The sequence below is a fragment of the Stegodyphus dumicola genome, chromosome 3 (genome assembly GCF_044657685.1).
Source record: "Stegodyphus dumicola isolate Sdum_Otavi_A_Nest chromosome 3, ASM4465768v1".
Classification (NCBI taxonomy): domain Eukaryota; kingdom Metazoa; phylum Arthropoda; class Arachnida; order Araneae; family Eresidae; genus Stegodyphus; species Stegodyphus dumicola.
The window spans coordinates 55530244-55556672 of record NC_140770.1 but is presented as its reverse complement, the minus strand read 5'-3'; positions in this window follow the sequence as shown (position 1 = coordinate 55556672).

Genomic DNA, 26429 nt, shown 5'->3' with positions numbered 1-26429 from the left:
TTTACACCATTAAATTCTGTTGTTTATTTAAGTGATCCTAAACTGGCGATTCCCGGGCCGCATGTGCTCCTCCCCAAAGCATCAACTGCATGTGGTCCCGGGAAGACATTTCAATCATGAAATTATTGCAAACACAAAATTTTCAAGATTTTAATTATTTAATATTTAGCTGTCTATATATTTGCATTACAACCGGTAACAAAAAAAAAAAAAAAAAAAAAAAAAAAAAAAAAAAAAACTATCTTGCAGTACCAGACTTAAGATTTCAGATAGAAAATAAACATAAGTTTGAATTTGTTTCGTTTGCGATATTATTGCTATTGCTTATGCATGTTTTGAAAAATATTTAGTAAGCGATATATGAAATATTTTTTTATTTTGCTCATAGTTTTCTTAAAATTTTGTTAAAAATTCTGACCTGTCAGCTATTCTCAGATCGTGCATGCGACTTGGGGGCAATTTGAGTTTGAAACCACTGTTTTTGTTTTACTTTTAGTTATTGAAAATGGTAAAATATATAAATCTCGAAGTATTTGCGTTTAGAAAGTACCATAGTTTGCTTTAACTATTAGCATCTCTTAAAATTTGCTTTGGGAAACAATCGCCTCTCAAACACGCACACTTTTTGCGAGGCGATTTTAAAAGATAAGTTTAAAAAAAAGTAGAAAAATAATTATAGTGACTTATATGTTGTTATTGTGGCATTGAAATCATTTAGTAGTTAGTCATGGTTATCAGAGAATTTCGAGAACAATTTTTTATCTTACTTTCATCATTTAGCGTGATGTCAAAATCAGGAAATTCTATTCACAGAATAAATAGATTAGAGTGTAAACTTAATTAAAAAGTATATTATATGTTCGTGAAATTTGGTTGTACTTGATGAAAACATTCCTCTCTTGTCAACACAGTGTCGTTGAATCATGCTATTCTTTAATATCAAATTACAAAATAAAATAAAGGAAGCTGGAAATTTTATCATCTTGCAGAAATCTCTTGTCTCAGAATCAGATAAAAGGACTTTTCGGAATTTACATGCATTCCAATTTATTTCTAATCCATTCGAAGTTTCCAGAGACTTTAGTAATAGCCAATTATATACGGATATGACTTTAAGGACTTAAAATGTTTCCTCGGTTCGCTTTGCTTCTAAATTTAGCTCAGAAAAACTTTTAAATTTTTTAATTCGTACATAGTGACTAAAGAGGGGGGATAAGAAATTTGCTCCTTTTTCTGCTGGGGCCCCTTCTATTGGGGCATAAGAAACTTTCAAATATTTAGTGATGAAAATTCAGCTATTATCACAAAACTAAATAAGTTTTAGGTACTTTAATGTTACCGGAACCGGGTTCAGAAATGTATGTATGTATGTATGTATGTATGTGCATATATATATATCTATGGGTGTATACAAACACACATATATACGTAAGAACATATATGCATGCACACATGAACACCTTAATCCATACATGCATACATTTTAATACATGCACATACATGCATACATTTCTGAATATGGTCTTGATAGCAGAAAAGTATCATTTTTTTTTGGTTTCTGCGTCCAAATACCAAGCTAAATCTTCAATATTACGAGGAATAACATTAATAACATATTAAGGTAAAGTGTTTAAAATACCCTATTGAATAAATAGGATATTTTAAACACCTTACCTTTAAATTAAAAAACTAAGGTTAAAAAAAGTATTTGTGCTACGGTACAAATCTTATAAAGAACCCATTCTAGCAGGCTTTTCTCGTGAAACATCTGGAAGAAAGATTTTTAACACGGAAAAGATACTTTTTAATAACATGGGTTGAAGAAACTGAGATTTTTGTTGATGCGAACAAATTTACTTTTCATTGACAAAGTGAAAAATCTGAGAAGGCGATAGCTCAACCATTGAACTTTAAATAAGATCTATTGTTCAGTTTAATTCTCAAAGGTCCTAAAAAACATTTGTTAGAAAGGAAACTACGAATAAGGTGTGAGGTTTATCCTAAGTTTTTAACAGCTAGCTTTAGTTAAAGCTACTTTTCTGTCCCTTCTAATTTCAGCTTACAAATATCCTGCCAAAGTGTGATTTTAGAATCGTGGTTAATGCAAATGAAGGAAGAACAGTACTTAAGTCGAAGTTCCACTGACTTCGTTAGGCTGCTATCACACGTCAGTTTGTTTCGGAACAACAACTGTTTGGAATAATTTTTCTGCTTTGTCACAACAGCCAATGACCATAGATCGCTTTGTGGCTAACACCGGGGAAACTGGTTCCCCATTACAAACAAGCTGATAGCTGATTGGTTGAAAACGAACAACTTGCAATTTTTTTTGGAAAGGAAGGAAAAAGTCGTACGTCTTTCTTTCAATAGTAAACCAGGCAGAAAAATTGTCCGAAACAGTTGTTCGTGTGAAACAAACGCCGTGTGATATGGGCCTTAGAGAGCCAGAGATTCTGACTAGCGCGCGTTCGCCTCTTGGCTGTCTTTCTAAGCTATTACTACGCTCTGCCGTATTTCAGGCCCTTGATAGCTTTGCCGTTTAATTAACACTTAGGGGCCAACTCCTGTAGAATTTTGATAGCTTCGACTATATAGTTTTAGTTAAGCATTAGTTAAGTTTGATTTTCTTAGTCCTTTTGAGTTCAAGCCAAGTGGAGGCTTTTCAGTATGTCATGAGAAAAGGGCCGTCTGTTAATCCTTATTTTGAGCAATAAAGGGTAATTAACCCTTCTTGAGTTTACGTTTCTGTTTCTTGAGTTAAAGCGATTATTCACTTACCAGTTCTCAAGGTTCTACACCCATAGCTGTAAATTCTAAGTTGGAACCTATAAAGGTATCCAAGAATATTCATTGAACGCGAAGAAAATTTGACCGTCAGAAATGTTAATTATAATCCTGAAATCAGTAAGGTCAAACTGACTGTAAAAGACCGACGAATGTTTAGCAAATTTAATGCACAAAAATGCTGGAAATATTAAAAAAATATATAACTTTTAATAGCCGAATAGCTCGAAGAAAAGCATTTTTCATTAAAGCGAATCGAAGTGCATAATTACAATTCACTAAAGCTGTATTAAAAATGGCTCAAAATTTTTGAAGTTTGATTATATTTGTAGATGAAAGTGAATTGAATATTTTGGAAGTGATTAAAAGCAAATGGTATATCGAAAACCAAGTACTAAATTTCAAATAAAAAATATTACTCATTTAGTAAAAAAATAGTAGCGGTAGCCAGAAGGTCTTGGGTTATATGAGTGCTTGAAGCGTTTAAATTCTAGATTTTATTGATGGAAAAAATTATAATTTTAGATAGTTGAATGTTTTAAAACAACGTTTGAAATGTAGCACTCAAAAAATGGAAATATTATCGCATTAATACTTTATTAAGGCGGTGATCTCGATGGAAGATGCTGATATTTGAGAACTGTGAATTTTATATACTGTTACGAAATGTTCAGGTGCGGTAAGATAGCTTCCCCGCAAAGCAGATTTAGGGTTGCCATAAAATGGCAAGGGAAGACAAGTTGCCACATTTGGTGAGAAATCGCCCATTTAGCGACAAAATTGGCGATATGCCATGGAAGGATGGAGAACCTTCTGGATTGAATTTTTACCGGTTTAGCTCAGAATGCTTTTGAACACAAGCCAAAAGCTATATAAACCCTGCTGGTACGCGGAGAGTCAGTTAGTCAGTCCATGTGGAGTCGATAGAGTTGACAGCCGGGCAGTGGATGCCGATTGGGTCGTCGAGTGCATCGAAAGAGTCTGTTAGTGTATCGTCGAGAGAGCGCGTTGAGCTCCGGGAACGACTGGACCGAAGAGTCGGAAGCTGTGCTCGTGTGTCATCGAGTCCATCGCGAGTGGTAGCGTGGAGAGTCTCGAGAGTACGTGGACCGAGCAGAGTCGGGAGCTGTACTCCGGAAAGCAGAGTCCAAGAGAGAGGAAAGCAGTTTGCAGGAAGCTGTTTCCACCGTGATAGCCTGATAACCTGAAGGCTGTGTCGCTGATCGTGTCAGTAGTTGATCGACGACTGTAAAACGTGTTTTGGAGCTGTCCTGACAATACTGGTTAATAAAGTGTGTTTCGATACTTCATCAAGTGTCGTCGTTATTCACTCCAAATCTACGAACCCCGTACGAACGTGAAGGAAGAAAATAACGTAACAACTGGTGTCAGGAAGAGAAAAACGTAACAATATATATCAAAATAGCTATATTTGTATTAAATCAAAATATCATAATTCTTATAGCATAATTTATACCATAATTTTTAAAGTATTTTTAATCGTAGTTTTATAAATTCAGAAAATAATGTAGCCTATTATTCATAACTTTCAAATGAAAGTGTTAAAAAATTCTTTTTTTGATAAATAAGAAATAACATTTAATTTGCACATTGCATTAATTTCCAGGTTTCCTTGCAATTCTTTCTATTATTTTATTAATTTAAATTTGACGAAGCCTTTTTCCCCTAATAATAACTGACAAATTAAAAAACACAGTTAAAGTGATTTTCGAATTCGTATAGCCGATTTGGCGCCTGTTCTGGTGAATCACCTGAGGCAAGTGCTTCACTTGTCTCACCCTTGTCCCGACTGTGGTTACCTGTATGATGCTCAAGGCTCTAGCCAACGAGAGGCGCAATCTTCCTCTCTTTGCCAAAATGAATTCAAAGAAGTTGTGCGAATTTGTAATTATTTTACAGTCAATAAAATCAGTTTTTGATTTACGGCGAGTCTGTGCATTTATCACATACCTCGGCCCTATGATGATTAGTTCAGAGAATCTTATCATTATTGCAATGATTGATAAGCATTTCTTTATAAGCTATTTTTTATCTCTGAAGCAGTGAATTCAAGAACGGTATTTGTTTTCCCTAAATTTAAAGTACTCAAAGCGAACTACAAATGGGCTTCATGTAAGCTAAAAGTAAAATACTTTCTACTATTTAAATATACAGTTAAAATTTTCATTATTTGGCATTCATCAAGTGGTAAATAAATATTCATGACAGCGTTATTAATCAAGGCCGATATAGAAATTCATAATAGCCTTGTTCTTCAAGGTCGACGTAGAACACTACTGCTTTAATACATCGTGTCTCCCTAAAAAAATGTCTGGGAGTCGAGGTCTGATAGCTGGTACAAAAAAAACTTGCATTCTTTAAGAAATGACCCTTTGCATCAACACCACCACCAGACTGAAGTTTTTTTAACTTTGATTTACGACCTAAGATAGTGGATGCAGATGGAGTTTCTGATGTACTTAACGTTTGGCAACAAAGACGATATTAAGTGTGTTTGCACACGGTACTCTGACAGTCTTTTATAACACTTGAAAAACAAACAGAAACTGCACGTGCCCCTTATAAAATAAAATTAAAAAAAAAAAAATGCTCGGGAAAAAAATTGGATGAAATTAAGCAACGAAATTCTGTTAAAAAATGCTATTATAACTGAACTAATCGTAATTCTATCAAGAACTGAGACCCTAAGGTTAAATTATATAAAATGGTTTTTTTCAAAAAAAAAAAAAAAAGGGGGGGGGGAATACCAGGCATGTGATGTACGGGATTAGAAATGTCTTTGAGTAATTAAAATAAGTTCCTTTCATTTTAAGGTATATAAATTAGATATGCAATTAGAAATTAAAAAAAAAAGATATATTGTTGAGAAATATGCTTATTCTTTTTAAAGTGCCCATTTTTTTTTTAACAATTAGAACTTAATAAACTGGAAAATCCTTTGCCGAGTGGAACTCTAGGATCAAGCTAAGCACGAGGACATTATAAGGTACTTCTCCCGCCTTCTTAGCCTGCTTTCGTGGTGGAATGGATAACGCATATTCGAGAGGTCCGTGGTTCGAGTCCCGGCGAGGATATTGCTCATTTTTCATGTTTAATGCTTCCCCCCCACAAAAATCCTAATGACACTGCAATGGCGCCCGAACTAAAAATAGGTGGTGGATGGTGACTCCCCACCATCAGGATTTGGCTTTTGTGTCCACCAGTCCCCAGTTGCTCTTTAAAAGGGGGAGTATGTAAGGTTTTTCTCCCGCCTTCTTAGCATGCCTGCGTGGTGTAATGGTCAGCACTCTCGGTGCGTATTCGAGAGGTCCGTGGTTCGAGACCCTGCGAGGGCATCGCACATTTTCCCTCTCTTCTGCTTCAAAATAACCTAATAGCTCTACAACACGAGGAAGATAAATTAAAGAAATATACTCATTGTAAAGTAACGTAACATAGCATAACGATCCAAAAACAAAGGAGCTTAAAGAATTATTAGCCCAGAAGGGCTATAAGTCTTGAAACGGCATTTTGCGTTGAATCGTCACCATAAACGGCTGCGTTATTTTTTAAATTGATGACACCAAATATTATCGCCCTGTATTATATTTAAAAAAATTAAATAATGATGAACCTGCATGAATGTATGCAAGCAAAAAAGGGCATTAGCCGAAACGCTCCCGAAACCTGTATGTGTGTGTAAATGAAATTAACGGCTCTTTTGGTGTAATGTAAAACCCGAAAGCTTTCAGACTTTTCTTAATATATTTACGTCGCGGAGAAAACAACGCAAGGCAAAAATGTCGTGGGACAAAACATCGCGGGAGAAAAGAAAGCGAAGAGAGAACATCGCAGTTCTAAAGCATTGTGGTACAAAATATCGTGATTGAAAATGGTTCAAAAACTTTGTAGCTTAAGAACATCGTAATCGAAAATACCGTGTTAAAAAATAAAGTACATACAAATCATCGCATGATGATAACATGCATTTTTCAAATCCTGTACTGACATATTATGAACTGACCTTCGTCATAACTAACAAATCGACATCCAAAAAATTGGCCGCGCGCTATACATGAAAATATTAACGACACTTTAAGAATAAACGGAAATAAAACAAATATAATTTTCACTAAAACGATATCAGATTAACAAATGTGGAAAGAAATAATTTGGTAATTAACTAAGCAATTTTTACAGAGGTAACCTCATGCAGTAATTTATCTTTTTTCCCCCTAAGCATTTTTAGACTGTATTTTTCATAAAAAATATCAGTAAAACTTTGTAAAAAAGATTAATTATTAATAACCTCTGCTAATTAGCTGTGAAAATTTAAAATTAAGTTCTATAAATTTCATTAATTTTCTACTCATTTTCAATTTTTAAATGCTCTGGTTTCCTTCTTATTTTTTCCGCAAAAATTTATTAGTTCATTCAAAAATATGAAATATAGAAGTAAAAGAATCCCTCTTTCCTTGTTACGCTCCCTAATCATTATGCGAACATGCATTTACAACTTTTAAAACCTGAAAACGAACGTGTGAGATGTTATCGTCATGCGAAGATTTATGGGTACTTTATTTTTTACCACGATATTTTCGAGGATGATGTTTTTAAACTGCGAAGTTTTTGAATCACTTTGTATTCGACGAAGATATTTTGTACCCCGATGTTTTAGAACTGCGATGTTTTCTCTTTGCTTTCTTTTCTACCACCATGTTTTGCACCACGACGTTTTCGCGTTGAGTTGTTTTCTCCGTGGCGTTTTCGTCCGCGATATTTTTACCGCTATGTTTTCGGCGAACATCGATTTCTTCCTATTCGTTGGAGCAGCAGAAAAAAGATCATTCGGTGAATGTCGGAGCTGGCTGCTTTCTGAACACCTCGCTGCGATTCTTAGGATAAAATTCGCATCTAGTAAACGTCGCAACGTGTTGCTGGTTGCACATCACACAAATGGGTTTCTCCTCCTTCGGCAAATGACATGTTTAAGTTAGGTGTGGTTCTGCACACTTGAGGCAACGGGCTTAATTATTACAAAAAATTGTCCAAACCTTTGTCATCGGCAGCAATTCATAGGTCTTTTCCCAGGCTGTATCTTCTAATGTTAACCTGCAAGACAACATGAGTTTTAATAGAATAGACACTTCTTCCTATCTTGGTTCTGCTAACTGAAGCGAAGAAAATGGGAAGTTCCTCAATTCCATCCGGTATTCGTTTTGAGAATTGTTTGATTTTGAGCACTGAAAAACCTCTGCCACAAAGTTCCTTCATTATTTCCTCTTCAATGGTTTTTAATAGAAGTCTGCGTATGACAACTTTGATTGGGGATTTAGTCTTATTTCGAAATGTGTTGAATTGCACTTCCTCTATCTTAACACAAGCAATGCCTTTTCACACATAGCGCTGGAAGCAAAGTTGACTGTAACTGTACTCTTAGATAAAGATTCAATATAAAATTTTCTAGGATCCAGTATAGTTGGCAAGTCCATGAGCCGTAAAAAAAATTCCTAAGTACGCCCCCCCCGGTCTTGGGAAAAAAATTGACGGTAACCTGTTCTTTCTCGTTTTCCTTGCAGGGACTTTCTTCAATGGGTTCTTCAATAATTGCAGTACTGTTAGGCACTTATCGTCAGCGACTGAGAGCTGCTACAGAGCTCACTTCACTTCAGGATAAAACACTATGCGTTCTATTTCTTCAATGTAGTCACTAACATTTAAACCACGTGTCTTTACTTGAGTCCAGAATTTTATGCTTTGATGTTCGCATTCAAGTAATTCCACAGCGAGCGATTTATGAATGTTAGTGCTGAACAAAACCGAAGCATTGAGAAGCTCTTGGTTGTTGTAAGCCTCAGGAATAGTCTGCGTAATTTCATCCTTCCATTTAGTCACATCACTCCTCTTCATCAAAACAGTCGAAAAATTATTAGCTAAACTGTGCTTAAGCTCAGTTTCATCGTACGCAGGTAGCGATTCTCTGTGCATAGACATCATGATTAGCAAACGCGAACTAAACACCGACACAATTCAGACAGCTAAAAACATACATCGCGCAGACCTAACATACAACTCTCTCAGTGTCATCCTGTCACGAGTATAGAGTTGTACTCACCAGGGCTCCTCGGCTAAAAGATCCTACCCCTAATCGAACAATTTTACTTTGTAGAGACATTAAGTAATTTGGAAAAGCCGGAGAGATGAAAAATTAGCAACCGCCTTCTCCGTGAATCGAACCACGAACCTCTGGAATACCGAGCCAGCGTGCAGACCACTACACCACGAAGGCACGCTAGAAAAGTGGGAGAAATACCTTATAACAGTAGTGGGAAAACAGTAGCTTATTTCCTTAATAGAGCTTAGTCTCGGATTTAATGATTGATTCAGAAGACCTTAATTTTAGATGTAAATTTTTTATGTTCCCATTTATTTTAATAACAGCAGCTTATTTCCTTAACAGAACTTAGTCTCGGATTTAATGATTGATTCAGAAGACCTTAATTTTAGATGTAAATGTTTTATGTTCCCATTTATTTTAATACTTTATTTAGCTGATAAGATGACGTCACACTTTGATAAGAGATTAGCTTTTATTGATTTTCCCAAGGTTTTTGTTAATCAGATTTTAGCCTTTATATTCTTTCTTGGCTTTTAGGACGTATAGAATGCTTATTTCTTTAACAGAGCTTAGTCTCGGATTTAATGATTGATTCAGAAGACCTTAGTTTTTAGATGTAAATTTTTTATGTTCCCATTTATTTTAATTCTTGTAATTTCCTGTATACTCAGAATTTTACTTTATTTCTTAAATCTTGTGTTCATAACACCAGATTTACTTTACGATTTACTTTACCTTCCCATTCATTTTATTGATACCTGTTTTACTACGTATATGATTGTTATTTCCTAGGTACTCTTAACAGAGTTTAGTCTCGAATTTAATGATTGTTTCAGAAGACCTTAATTTTAGATGTAAATTTTTTGTGTTCCCATTTATTTTAATCCTTATAATTTCCTGTATACTCAGAATTTTACTTTATTTCTTAAATCTTCTGTTCATAATACCAGATTTACTTTACGTAATCTTAAATACATGACTCATTTTTATTAATAAATTCATTTTACCCAGAGTTTCTCCATACTGGTTAGCCAATACTTATTTGTTATATTTTACGAGTGTAATTACTAAAACACACGTTTTTGTTTATTATAATATTCAATGTTAGATATGATTTTTAACTTTTGTCGCTCTTTTTAACAGTTAGTGATCTTCAACATATTCTGTATTTTAACTTATTTCATGTATTTTCTGATCATACTCCGCCTCCGCAATCCGCCTCATCCGCAATCTGCCTGCGAGCTCATCCGCAATCCGGCTCCTGGCGGTGAACTGTCCGTTTCATACTACTTATAACTTTTTCTAATTATGCATTATTATTATTATAAATAAATTAATACTGTGATTTCTAAAAACTGATGAATAAAAAATAATATTTTACAGAAAACATTAAAAAAAAATGTACCAAAGTAAATATCAACAATGTTTCAAATGAAATTTTGTGAGAGGGGTCACAGATTCGAGTCCAGTTCGATAGAAGGTGTTGGATAGCAGATTCGGTTCTACAGCAGATTCGATTCTGATTCGAAAGCAAAAAATCAAGCTTTCGAGCCAAGTGACTGAAGTCTGAAAAGAAGGGTAATTAGAAAACTAGCAAGTAACGAACTTTTCGCGCTTCAGAATTATTATACCGAAGGTAACACGTGCAGTAGGAAAATAACTGGCAGAACATAGCAACACGAAAAGAGGTTCAAAGCACGAAATTATAAAAAGTACAAAAGTACATAAAATACAACATTTACGAAATAGAGTGTTAGAAAAAAACCCACTGTTTTTAACATAATTCAAAAGAATGTTCAGATCTATAATAAGCAAGCGAGGGAGTTTTAACGATTAAAAACATGTATACATGTCTTATTTCCATGAGCATTTGAACAGAAATTTTATGAAGAATACTACTAAATGAAATATTTTTGAATAAAATTACATAATTATTTTTAAAAATTAACAGCATCAATAAGGGCATCTAGGTCAATTTAAATACGTTATTTACTGTTTTTTATTTTGAACCACACTAGCATAAAATACACCAAGAATACACTACATACACTAGCATAAAATACACTCATGTCCATAAATTAAAGATAATGCAAAATCAGGCAAAGGAAGAGTTAGAAGCAAAACAAATTTGACTTATTTGTAAAGCTTATTTATTAAACAAAAGATAAAGAGTAAAAAACGATGCTATATGTTTGATATTATTAAAAAAATTAGCGATTTTTTCTCCCTGGAGCAAATTACAAAAAAAAAAAAAAAACCTATTTACAAAAAACCAATATTACATGGTTGGTATGATTGTTAATACATTGTATGTCTCCCAGACGATGTAATACAGTCCGTACAACGCCTAGGCATGCTGAGTATCAAATTATCGATCTGATCTTGGGGAATGTTACACCACTCAAAAGGCAATGCTCTCCGAAGTTCCGGTAGACACGTAGAAGGAGGTTGACGGGCTGCAACTCGTCGGCCAAGCATGTCCCACACGTGCTCTACTGGATTCAAGTCCTGTGAGAATGCTGGCCAGTCCGTACGGTCGATATCCTCCGATTGAAGGCATTCTCTTACGATGTTTGCAGTGAGGACGGGCGTTGTCATCCATAAACACAAATTGTGCGCCCATGGCACCCCGAAACAAACGTATATGTTGTTCCAGAATGACGTCCCGATAGATTTGTCTTGTCATGGTTCCAATTTGAACATGCAGGTCAGTTCTCGAACCCAGAATAATTCCACCCCAAACGACCTGCACCAACGTAACGGTGTCGTTCAATGATGTTTTCTTGGTGGTAACGGGTACCTGAAGCTCTCCATATGAAAGTCCGGCGAGAATCAGATTGCAAGCTAAACCTGGACTCGTCGGAAAACATCACACAAGCCCACTGTTGCGGTGTCCACAATGCATGCTCTCTACTCCAGGCTAACCGCAGGCGACAGTGAGTTGCAGTAAGTGGAACGCATCTGACAGGTCTACGAGCATATAAACCAATTTGCCCTAAGCGTCTGTACACGGTCTGCCTTCAAATTGTCGTACCAGTGGCTGAAGAGAGCTGACGAGACAGGTCTGAGGCTGTACTCCGCCTGTTTCTTTTGGCAGCAACTGCCAAATACCGGTCCTCATTCGGCGTTGTAACTCTGGGGCGACCTGTGCTGTAACTTCTACTCACATTACCATCATCTTGGAATCGTTGCCAAAGCCTGGAGATGGTACTCTGGGAAATTCCAAGTTCGTCTGATACTTCCAGTTGGGTACGCCCACATTCCAGAAGACCGATAATTCTACCATACAAAAATCATCCAAATGCGTCTTTTGTGTCATAACTATTCGGTTATTGCACTCAAATGCTTATAAAGCGCCTGCGAACAATTTTACTTCTTTATTCCTTATAGATCATTCCTTATAGACTTATATATTATATATATTCCTTATAGATCATTCCTTATAGATATTCCTTATAGCATTCCTTATAGATCACTCTCTTACACTCTCGTTATTGTGACGTACCATCGGTGTCATCTGGTTACTTACTGAAATTTTCATATGATTCTTGAAGATGTGTGTAGTGATTTTACAGGTGATATATTTATTTTAGAGTTCGATTTCCGCGTACTCCGAATTATCCTTAATTTATGGACATGAGTGTACATTAGAATATTAGTTTATGATGCTATTTTACCGAAGTTTCAGCAGCGGCTAGAACACTACTTTCTAGGCAATTTAACTGCAGGAAATTTGGGGTCGCAGTGTGTCCTTCTTGAAGGCAGTTACAGCACTTCACATTTTCAAGGCGCTTAATCGTGCAATTTTCGGTTTTATGTGCCCCAGCACATTTAACACAACTAGGTTTAAGCTTGTTCATATCGGAAGAATGGTTGAAGTTTTGGCAGTTATGACCCTGCCCAACACCTCCTTTCAAGCAATAACAGACATATAAAAATTCAGAAAATTTGTTAATTCATATAACTATTCAACTCTAATAACATTATTAACTTTTAATTAGCATGGGTAGCCTAGTTTTTGATTCCATACATTTGAGTAACTTTGCGAACTTTGTAACCTTTGTTTATTAGCTCTTTAATTTTTTCCACAGGGCAGTCAGAAAGAAGCCGTCTGAGGACTACCTTTATCCGGATGTTCACGTTTACGTTTTCGAGTAATAATATAGTACTGAATTGTTTTAAGATCCAAATATTTGTTAATGTTCTTATGATCTTCTTTGGTATATGAGAAAAGTCTTAAGGAATTCACCATTTACTCCGCCAACAAAATCACACTTCTTGTTGTTTCTTAAGATTTTTATGAATTTGAAAATTTCACATTAGGTTTTACCATAATCGGTCTGCCGATCAAAGGGTACAGTGGTTAGGGGAGCCTACTGCGTTACTGAAAGGCCCGGGTTCGAATCCCGGCAAAGGCATAGGTGTTTGTAAATTTATAGTGTCCGTGCAGCTTGGGAGCACTCTAAATCTGCGGGGAGCCGAAAGTCCTCTCGAGGGGTTGTTGGCAGGGAAAGTGGAGTGGGAGACTCTTGGACCCATACCCCAGGAAGTTTTCTGTCAAAATTGGAGGCGGAACTGAGCGAAGTTGTATGGTGCTCAAGGCTGTTGCCAACGGCCGGCGCAATCTTGCACTCCTTGCCACGTGAATTTCATGGGCTTGTTCTGATGTTCTGTCAGACAAGTGAGGTAAATCATGACACATAATCGGTCTAATTTTAGGAAATGGACATTTGCACAATCATTTTCAAGCCTGATTTGGATTTCTATATTTTCATCCGAAATAATATGATCATTAGTTTTAGCAACAGCAGGAGTATCGGGTTTATTGCTAGTAAGTAAATCAGCATTACATTTAATTAACGTCTTGATGATCTAACAGTATTTGTGGTCTGAATAAAATATCAGTGGCATAGGTGCGCTGGAACCTCATATGCTTGCAACACAGAGTTGTCACATGTTGAGCTCGTGACATTCCAGTAGAATCGTTGATTTGTTTGTGAGTTCTTACGGAACATTCCTGAAAGTCCGCCAAGTGGTCTTGCTTTAACCATTTGGAAAGTCTAAGCCTTACTGCCCGCATTCACGTAGGAGACACAATAAAATTCTCTTTATCTTTATAACATAAAACACAGAAACTGGTAAAAGTAAGTTAAAGAAGCATTTTACTGTGCACCATATATTTCATTTTGTTGATCGATACATAAAACTCAGGAAGATAGTCAAGCGCTCCGATAGCTGATGGAATAAAAATTAACGAAGCACGGTTAACCATCATCATAAGTATTAACTTATACTCATGATAATGGCTAACCTCATCATGAGTATTAACTTATACTCATGATGATGGTTAACCTCATCATGATTATATATGAGCTCATATGACGAAAATACTTGGAACGAGAAAATGTTTCTGATAGCTTATTAAAAGCAATAGCGGGAAACATGGCAACCACAGAGTCTATGTGAGATGTAAACACGAACTTTTCGATAAACATGAACTTGACGAAGTCAACATTAACTGCTGCCAACCTGGTGTTTACAAAAGGGAGACCATAATAATAAGGAACTACTTAAACCCTTAATAACTTTTGAAACACTGAAGGTAAAATTTTGAGATTTCTCTCAGTTGTTTAAAATGATTGCAGCTAGAATTTAAGACAATAAAAATAGACAGTTTGGCAACGGTTTTGATACTGCATCCCCTTAAGCAATAACTAGCAAAAGTTTGAGTTTAATGCAAATGTTTGATCCCTTGTTATAACAATCAATCAGTTTTCGATTCACACAAGGCGGATTGACCACGCCTTCTCTAGAAAGGCGATAAGTTTGTTTACTATGTGGGACGATAGAAAAATTATTATCACTGATCATCAGAGTAAAGCTAAACTTCTAAGGAAGAAGAGAAAATATGTGGGATAACAACACTGATAGCAGATGATGTCGCAGTATTTAGGAATTGCTTTTTTCTTCAACAATACGGAATTTTATTTAAATTCTGCTTTAAATTTTCTCGACTGTTCTAAAGAGGTCATTAACGCGGAGCCATCTAAGAGCGTTAGCCCAGAAGGGCTATTTATTTGGCTTTGGCACTTTGTGTTGGCATTTTCCTCTGACAGTGGTAATGCAACAACGGCGAAGTGAACCTGAATAATGAAAATTAAGATGGATGATATTTACGTAAGATGGGTGTCGTTAGCTCAACGTTATAACACAAATACTTTGAATGTAGACTCCGTGGGGTGGTGTTTCAAAAGCTTATATAGACATGGATCTTTCCCTTGGTTTGAGGATCAAGCGTGAAGAATTTCATCACGATCAGAATAAAACTGTAGACGTGTTTGAATTACACACACACAAACAAATAAACAGGCACTCTGCTTTATATAATCTGGAATATATGTATAAATAATGTTAAATATCCTTTAAAATAAATTGCTAAATCACAACAATAAATTAAATACACAGCCATTAATTTTCCGTTTCCCATAGACTTCTATCAAAATACAAGGTTAATATAAAAAAAAAAAAAAGACAGCTGTCTGTTTTGAAGTGCGTTCTTGTTTTGACTACTTATTTAACTGGATGTATTCCCGAAATTAAACTATTTGAAATTAATGTTAAATTTTAATAGTAAACAAAATAGTAATGTAAACTAATATAAATTAACATAAACAAAAGTGTTATGCTTGCTATATGAAGTCTGTTCTTATTTTGAATGTTGAGTTAATTTATATGACTAAGTATTCTCCAAATTAAACTGCTTCAAAGAAAACTAAATTTTTAACAGTATCATTTTTCTTAATTATAATATGAATTATTCCACTTTCCTGTCCTTTTTTAAATTCCTACTATTAGCTCACACTCTCCCTATACTTTGTTCAAACTTTTCAATCGTTAACAAAATACTTTTTATTCATCCACTGGAGTTCAAATACATTTTTTTTAATGGTTTTCCCCATGTGTAACGTGTATACGAGCCAGTTTCCCTTAGAAAGTCCTCCACGAAGGCATCCCTCCCCTTAGGCAGATAGCCCTCGAGGCTTTGCCATAATCACACAGACACACACATTTTTTTAAACTTGTAGTGGATGACACTTGAACTTAATACAGTTTTTTAACATATTAAAGTCAAATCCTACTTATTTATTCCTGTTTATCGGAACTAAAGATATACTGTTTTTAAATATATTATAAAACTTACAAATAATGACCGTTTATTAGGAATTCTCACGTGCTGTAAAAATTAATTGTATATTAACTTATAAATAATAGTACATGACTGTGATAAATGCGATTGTAAAATTTAACAAAAATAAGTGGCAACAATAAGACAGAGTTCTAAAGATTTTTAAAGTGTATGGAATTAAAGAATTGTAGTTTTAAAGAATTGGTAATTGAAGCGGATGTAATGTCCCATTATGTAGCAAAAATTCTCCCGATATTTATACGTTAACGTGATAATAATATATGTTTAAAATATAACTCTTTAAAATGTCTCTTGCTTTGTGCATAAGATGCAAGTTAGCACTGTATATTATGCAATAATATATCTAGGACGAAAACTCTTTGCAGCAGGTCAAGCATATGTCGCCTTGAGTCGTGTGAAATCATTAGATGGAATATTAATTGAAGAACTGGACTGCTCGAAAACCTCACTAGAAAGATTCCTTGCAATAATGAAGCAGTACAAGAGATGGATAGAATGAGCAATTATAGACTACCATCAGTTTCATAAACCATCAGTTTCATAAATTAGAAACGAAAAAAATGTTAATAAAAAGTAACTACAATAAATATTTTCTTTGTTGACATAAGTAGGATTTGACTTAAAATTTTTGTTATATTACTTGTTTTCAACTGCTGTCAGATGAGCCATGATTTTGAGTTAGTAATGTACTACGTCTTTCCGGCATTATTTCGGGTATTCAATACTCTGCTGTAATTCAGAGAAAGAGGGCTTTTATTAAAACAATGGATTACTATTAGAGAAATAGAGAAATGCAAGCTTTGTAAAGTGTTTTTGTAGATAACGTGGCATAACAGATTAGTAACTCGTGTTATATGAATGCTGATGAGGTTATTATAATTTATTACTATATTTCGGAGACGATTGCGATTTTTCGGAGACGACGATTATTTGACAGGATAAATAATTCTTTATGAATCTGAACACTATAAGCCTCCACGACTCCACAGGATGACGAACATTTTTCAAGAAAAAAAGAAAACCCCCTGTGAAAAAGCTTTTTGGGATGGAACCTGAGTGGCGCCGGTTGCGGTTAAGAAGCCGGGCGCCCGTCGTCTTCTGGTCTCCTCTTCGTGACTCACGTACTTAATCGGTACAAAGAAATCACGAGTCGCGTGAATTATTGCGAGGTTATTTCAATAATCTCCAACGCCAACTCTTAGAAAAAGTGCTAGGCAAGGCACGGAGAAGACGCGAGCGATTTGAGAATTCAATTAGAACAGTCAGGGACATTGTTTTCGTATCTTCCAGCGCTAATATACTGCGGTAAATTAAGTGGCTCATTATGTAAACGTTTTATTATTTGATTAATAACCGAATGAAGTGAAATAGTAGCAAATTTGTTTGCTTTTTACATTTTTTCTGCCTTTAGAATAAAAGTTTCTAAAATTGGAGCATCAAAACTCAAATTAATTCTGCTTTCTGAAAAGTGTCCTTTTGACAGATCTTGCAGTCTATTTATAGTATAGGAAATGGCCAATATTGTAATAATAATGAACTACAATTATTAATTATACTTTCATTTCAACTTACTTCAAGTACTTTTACAACTTACTTCAGTGTTTCTTTTCAAGTACGGTATCTTCGACGGACCGGTAAGAATCCCATATTTTTTGTAATTTTTGCATCTCAGAGTAAAACACCATTAAGTACTATATTATTCTGTTACTGTCCGATGCAAAGTCTGTGATGATATTCTTCAGTATTCTGGGATGTAATGGTATTGAGGATACCAGGGTGTCTGGGCACACTGCCCTGCCCCTAAACGAACAAAAGTTAAACGGTTGGGCCAAAAGTAAGACAGACAATGTAGACAGATGTCTTGTTTTGCACTCGCTAAGTCTTTCTGCACCGATGGGCGAAAAATCAAGCATAGGTGCGAAAGAAAGGTATATAGAAAGAGGGGCAATTTCGTATTTGAGGAGAGTAAAAAGGAACTTCGTACATTTTTTACGAGTTCAAAAGGCCAGAAAGAAAAGATGGGACAAAATAAAATTTAAAATAAATGGCCCAAAAATAATAGAAAAAAAAAGGGCCTATAGAAAGAAAAGGAAAAGAAATAGAAAATATCCTAAAATACGATTGTGTCCATGAGTGTAGTTAAGGAGTTCATCTGCAAAAATTAGTGTCTTTAAGAAGCAAACTTTAGCTAAGTTTAAGAAAAAAAAAGGAATGAATTCTTACATGGTAATGTGTATGCCCTTATCTTGAGACCTAACTAGAAAAAACATATATCATCACAGAGATGTACATAATATTTTAACTAAAGTAACATTAAATATTACCGTTCCCAAAAAATTCATGTATATTTCAGAAAAACAGTAATTGACAAAATTATAAATCCATCATACACAGTGTGAGAGCATTTCAGCAAAAATAAATTATACAGTTTATTTTGCTTAAATATTAGTTAAATATAAAATTAATTTATTAATTTAACCGTTGAAATTTATTATAGTACAAGTTTAACAAATTCCGTCACTGTATTTTTATTTGCTCATAATTCTAAGTTTGAGACCTGGGAAAAAAAAAAAAAAATTCTGAAATGTTTCAGATTTTAAATTACGTCCAAAGGGGCGTTTTTTAACATTTTGTGTGTTACCTTTCTTTATTAAATATCATGTTCCTCGCACTTAAACCATAAGATCCAGTGCAACAGCAATATCGCAAAATAGTTTTAAAACGAGCATATCTTTAGAATTTCCGATACAGAGACTCACGCGCTGGAGATAAAAATGTTTTTTCTGCACAACGTTGCCATTGCTCGCTTTGAAATCCTTGAGTTTGTTAATCAAAAATTCGTCAAAGTTTTAAAAAATAGGAAATCGATCATAAAACAAATTTCAAATTTCAAATTTGGTCTTCCACATGCTCATATTCGTTGGAGGATTACGTTATTCAAAATTCGATGACTCTATGTACCGTTGTTTTATCACAATACGAGAAATATACATACATTTATGCAGATTTTTCATTATTTAATTTCTTCAAATATAATGCAGGACTCTAACATTTTGTGGCAACAGTTTGAAAAGTGAACCGACATTTATGAGTCCGACGCAAAATGCCAAAACGAAACTAATAGTCCTTCGGGATTCAAATCCCTTTGGACTAAAAAAAAGTCGGGGATCTTTGTTACAAAAATCACAATCTATACTCATCGATGATCAAGAGATCCCCATTTTGGAAGTGTCTGCAAAAGTAAGATGATGCAGGATCCTTACCGTTAAGTTACGGTTAAGAACATTCTTCAGTTTGATCGGCAATTCGTATAACATCGAGCTGTATCTTTTCTGAAGGATTATATAGCTACAATATCTCAGTTCTTAAGACTAGGACAGTTTACTTTCGTTCCCTAACAAGGCGCATAGTCTATGGAAGTACTCTATTATAAGTTTAGAAAAAAGAACTTTTAGTGCACATTATAACACTTTAGTCGTTCAGGCTCTTGACTACACGAAAGGACTCTTTCTACCTGAACTGCAGCTTGGACAAGACTCTTCGAGGATTTGAGATTCCTGAAGCAAATCTCGTCTCCTTCCTTAAGTTCGTCGGTTGCCGCTTTGACATAATGTTTGTGTCTTCACCCTCTCATTTGATACACTGATTCTGCCTCTTGCAAACCGATGACCATTTCCCTTTAACGCGCTTGCACATCCTCCTTGAGTCAAAAACAGCGCATTCAACAGTCTCCGAGAAGAGTAACTCACATTTCAACTTTTAATTTTCAATTACCTGCTTTTCAGTTACCGCCCGAGTAGAGGTGAAGTTTGTTAGCGTCAAGTTGATGCAGTTTAAAACTTAAAGAGCTAATGAAGGGTTTGAACCCTTCTTCTGCGTAATTTCCTGCTACTCCTGTGTCCAGACAGAAATTAACCCACCTGGACCTACAGAGTAATTTTAATAATAAGGTTATTAATTTCTTAAAGGTCTGCAACAATAAGGAGAGGCACTCGAAAGCGAGGAATTCATTTCTGTTTGGAGGACTTTAGACAACTTCTGCGACAATTGAAACTTCTTCTTGAACAGAAACGATCAAATTTCCGGGTATTGACATACAATAAAAATACTATTAAAACACGTAAAAATAAAATTATTAGCCATAAATTACAAATTATTCAAAATCTCGAGAAACAGACACGAAATTACAATAAAATAAGATATAAAGTAATAATAATAATTTACAATCATAAATTTATAAAATTATTTTTTAAACAATTACAAATTACAAATTTTAATTTGTAATTAATTAACTCGTACATTACAAATTAAATGTAATTATTCAAAGTATTATTTGAAAAGTAAAATAGGCTAGATGATTTAAATTATTAGAAACTGTATTGATTGCTTTTAAATTGTTCCATTTATTAATTGGTAACAAGATGATAATTTTTATTTAAATCAAATGTCTTATTCTCTGTCGAAAGGCAACACAGAATCAGCTACGTATGAGGGAAAATAGAAAATATATTATTATTATATTAATTATAATAATCAATAAATTTAAACTTAAAAGACTGATTAAAGAGCTGATGATTTCTGAATATCTGCACAAGAATCCGCTATCATTCAGAGAAAGTGGGAAAAGCTACATTCTCATGTTTTGATGTAATGATAAAAAATCAGTAAATACAAATACACATAGCAATAAAAAGTAGACAAAAAATCCTATATTAAACAAGCTGCCCTCAAATATAAAAATACTTGCATAAAATTACAAAAACACGTTTTTGTAATTTCATGCAAATTATAAAAATCAATTAAGAAAATTATTAATTAAAAAAACGATTCAAGAAATATTATTAACTTGAATTGGGTTTGATGGTATTATGAAAATTCAAGGGAAACTGTAGATCTCAATAAAATCTTTATGGCTTAATTATTATTTTGTCAAACAACTAAATTTCTCGCTGAAAAGGCCTTCTTACCATGGGGATGTTGTTAATTACAAAATCTGAAGTTTAAAATTAAAAAAAAGCTCATTTAAATGAACTTTATTGGAGTGGTTATTTGAATGTACTTTGAATTTTGTTTCATGATTTTTTGCTGTAGTTGTTTGGCTTTAAATCAAAATTTTAATGTGCAACTTTGGGCGAGAAGATAGGCAGTTATTTTTCATGCTAAATGCAAAAGTTAAAACGTTTTAAAAATATCAATGCTTGTCAAAAAAATGTAAAACGATTAGGTTCATGTCTGTATAGGAAACATAAAAAATTCAGCAATTTTTTCTCCGAAATTCGAGCTCTGAATCTTTCGATTATTACTTTCCAATTATACCACGTAAGCACGTGGAAAAGACAGAGAAAATTTCTTGCATTCTCCTACACTTCTTCAAGAGTGCGCTCATTGAGATTCAAGCTCTGGATCTTCCGATTTCTAGTCGGAAGAGCTTTCCTATTACACTACACCACGAAGGCACAAAGAGAGAGAAATTTCCTTAAAAATTGTATTATTTTAGAAGCAATTAAAACATATCCTTTGATTAATTTTATGGTAAACTGGAATTTTTCTGTAAAATTAATTAAACAATATTTTTGCTTGTAAATTCAAAAGTACAACTTGGAATAAAATTAGCATGATAAAACTGGACTAAATTCTTTCAATACAAGTTAAGAGAATCCAGTTACCACATTAACTCGTTTGCAACCAACGCAAGACGCACTTGAGCTCTTTACCAACTTATTTCTTATCTTATCTTACTGAAATATTTGTTCTGTTGTCGAAAATGTAATAGCTTAAAGTAGAATTACAAAATGTTATTGCTAAAGAATTTTCTGGCCTTGATGTGAACGGGACTTTACATTTACTCTTCCATTAGCATAACTGAGTATCACATTTCCAGAAATCGATTGGTTCTATTAGCGTCGACTTTATATATACTGATTATTTATTTCTCTGTAGTTCCTTTTACCCTTTACAGGTGAAAGAGACGTTTCGCTTACATTTTAGATGATTAAAATACAGTAACCTTTCAGTGATTATGCGTAGGTAGTAATTCTGTAGAATCATAGATTTGTTAGATTTATTTCAAAGCAGGGAACATAAAAAATCAGTAATGCTTTTCCGGAATTCGAACTCATAACCTAACGACTGCCAGATGAACGTGCTTTCTATTACAACACGAAGGACACGTAAAGAAAGGAACACGTAAAGAAGGAAGGGAAAAAAAAGGCAGTATTAGCGGATGATCGCGGGGTGTTCTGAGATTTACACCAGCAATTCCGCAGTCGAGGATTTATACTTTCATTTCGAGGGGAGGGGGGAGGTAAATGGAACGAAGCAAGAACAGAGATAATTAATGTATAACTAAATAAAATTCATGTTACTCATTTTTGAATTGAAATTTCCATTTGAAAAACAATTAAATTTTGAAAATATGTTATTTTTAACAGAGTTATTTTATCAGCATTATTATATAACTAGACTGTATTTTATATACTGCTTTGGATGAAGTGATTGAAATTTGAGGTAATTTTGAGGTACAGAAAATGTTGGAAATCAGTATCTCAAACTGGGCATCGAGTGGAACAAATTTTAGATGGCATTTTTTTTTTTTATCAATACAGTTAGAGTGTTACCATGGAAAATCTCCTTGCAACTATTGCCCAGCCGTTTTCAACTAGTAAGAAAACTGAAGAAGGCGTTGGCTAAGGCAAGGAGTCGAACACTCCCTTTATTGAGGAAATGTAGCACCACAACGTGGGCAACATGCGGTCTTGCATGTGCTGTTAAAAGGTGAGCAATGGAAGCCTCGATATGGCATGGCCATTGATATCAAAATCTCAGTAATGTAACTGTAGTTAGTCTAAGTGTTGTATGTGCAGACTAGAGATGAATGGAATGTATACTCAGTGGTGTTCTATATCATAAACTCAAGTGCTACGCCGGTAAGCAAGTTTGTTAAGTTCTTTCCTATTAGTAATTTCACATACAGATACACCATCATAATGAGATTCAAATACGGCCATCATAATGGGATTCAAATACGGCCATCATAAAGGGATAATGAGAATAGAAAATACCACACTATTGACGCGTTTGGCGCTAAAAGCGTCATTGTAGGTGTTGGATGTATGAGCTGAAAATTCAGGGAAAGCCAAAGCAGTGATCACTTTGCTTCGGCTGAAGCAATGGTATTGCAAACATCGTCGCACCATATGTGCTGATAGTTGGTGCTTTGTAACACACCTAGTCAGAGTACATGATGTGGCCTAACAATGATGCGGACAAAATGCCTGTCGCCTAGAATATTTGGTGGGTGAGGACCATTGAGATGTCTCACTTCACTCTATGTGGTCCTCCAGGACCTATTGATAAGTTTCAGAACAGTCGTCAGATCGTGATCAATGCGAGGAGCAGTTACGCAGTACAGTAATCTACAAGCATATTTCACAAGTGCACATCTGTGTAGCCACCGAGGGAGTGGCTTCTAGGAAGGACCAATGAGCATCCAGTAATATTTCTGTCATGTCACATGACCTTTCGCGTGCTTTAAGATTTAAGCAAGATGGTTGACAATATTCTGCCACGCAATTCACTACGTACAAAATAATTAAAGCATCGTCGATTGCTTCTGAAACTTTTCATTGTGAAGCTAGATCAAATATAGGAAATGATGAAGATTTCACTACCTGGTTGGAATAAATACAAACACATGCTGGATACTTCGCAAAAATATCGATGTGAAATATTACTTAATAAGTGGTAAATAAGATGAAGAAAGAAATATATGCTAAACATCTGAGCCCAAATGCAATCTTTACATAAAACTATGCGTATGAGAAAAATATTTACACCAATTATATATGTAAATAGAAGTCAGCACTTTGCATTCTATATGAAAAAGATGTTCTATAATAATAACCAATGCAGAATTTTATTGGCTTTCAAATTAGTAAAGTGGACTTTACTAATTTACATTCGTATACATTTAGTGTTTTAAATTTCCCATTTAATAACTGCTCACTCTTAAAAGTATTGTCTACACAAGAAAAAATTATCAAACAGAGTGAATTTATCGTATTCATAACGAGTATATTCAATTTATTCACATATAGTATTTAATGTTAACAATGGATATAATAGGATTTTATTCTGAATGTTACACTTTAAAAATCAAAAGAATGCAAGCACTGAAATAAGAAAACACTAGATTCATTGTAACACTTTCAGTCATTTTCAGCTCAATTAAAAAAATATATACACTTGAATTCTCTTAATCCACATAATATGCCGTGAACATCAATCCGAACATTAATGCGTGATAAAAATTGCGGAAGTGAAATGTCAGCGATTAATCGAACTCAGAAAACGAAAGCACTATTAGATTTTCTACTATTACGCCATATACTGCGAAACAAATGCAAATTAAAACGTAAATAACATACGCTCCACATGCACGAAGATTTAGCGTCACAAGAGCAATAGCAGCTCATTATTCCATTTTCGAAACCCCTCCCTCAGTGGCTGCGCTGATGTGCACTTGTGAAATATGCGTCCGGGAAAGCTAAGATTCTCCTGCGATGGAATTCTAAAACGTACTTATATGTGTTCCTTCTTACATGACCTATAACAACAATAAAAAAAGAGGTACCGGTCAGCAGAAAATTAGCAACAAAATTTTTAGAATTTAGACAGACACGGGGTTACCGAGTTTAGAACCCACAGATACTGCGGGTGGCAGTAGATCTAACGCCGGTTCTGCTTGTAATATGCGCATTTCATTAAAAGATAAGCGTTTTATAATCCCAGCATGTTCTACTTTTCATGCAAATTTCAAGTAAACTGCGCACTTTCTTCATGGTTTAACAATTTTAATGATCAACAATGTACAATATACCGCGTATGCCTAAACTTTATTCAATTTTTTATTGCAGGACACTTTATTCAGTCATATTTATTAAACAAAACATTTCTGAAAAATGATTCTGAGGCATCGAAATTGTTTCTCGGCTTTGGCAGGCTACGGAGGACGAGATTACACATCATCTTTGACTTTTTCTGGTGTTCCAGAAGACTTCATCTGGAAAGAAAAAAGAAAGAAAAGGAGAAGACTTTTCCCTGTGCTGCAGCAGTTCAGCAAAACTTAAGGTATTGCATAGTTCTCAGCTTAAATTTCCTAGATTTAATTTTGCGAAAGGAGTACTTTGCAGTGCACTTTTGGGGAAATTTTAAGAGAAATAAATATAAAAATTATAAAATAAATTTACAATTATAATAAAATAATGGGAAATAATCTGAATAATTGGAAAAAATCAAAGTCCTCGGATTTATTCGACATTCACGAAAAAAAAAAAAAAAAAAAAAAAAAATTGATAATCACACAGCGAAATAACAATGCAGTATCGTGGAAACCAAAATGATGAACTGACAAAGAAAAACCGTAAATGAATCATAAAATGTCTTTTACAATATATCTATATTATATTTCTCTCATTTATGATTCAATCATAAAAAAAATAATTCGATAATTTTTGGACATTTTCATTTAATGTATTAAGGATTCAACTTGATGTTTACTTCATCGTTTTTCCAAATAAGAAATTTATGTCTGGAAAGGCTGTGCCCATTAGTTTCGTGTTTACATCGAAAATTTTAATTTTTACGATTTTAATTTTTAGCCATTTCACAGAGCATGTCTTTCTTCATCTGAGTAATCTGTGAATACCATAAACATTAACTACTCAATGCATGCTGGTTTATATGTTCAGATACACTCTGGGTGGTACAGATGAAGGACACATAATCCACGAAATGCCACCAAGGAGTTCATCATTTGTACTGGCTAAAGCGTTTCAAATAAAGATTTCTGTATCATTCTAAGGTCAATCCACACGTTTCATGTTGAATGAGCCTATAAACTTACAGGTTTAAAAAGTTCCGATCCTTGTTAGTTGCCATTCCCGCTGAGTGAGTGTTGCTGATCGTTAAGTTTGAGACCTCACTGTATTCATATTTCAGTCGTCAACCTTTTTTATTTGCATATGGCCTTTTTTTATATAATAATTGGAAACTATTTCCTTAGGTACATAAATTTTGAAGGAAGTAAATTATTTTTAACGGCCATGTGCTTAATTTATGTAATTAAAATAGGATATTGAAATGGTATTAATTTATGTGATTAAAATAGGATATTGAAATGGTATTAATTATGTAATTGAAATAGTAGGATTTTGAAATGGTATTTATTAGTGCTATCCATTCTAATGAATGTAATTATTTCAATAATCCTTTATTAAAAGGTAGAAGAGAAACATGCCAAAATAAAACATAATATTAGGC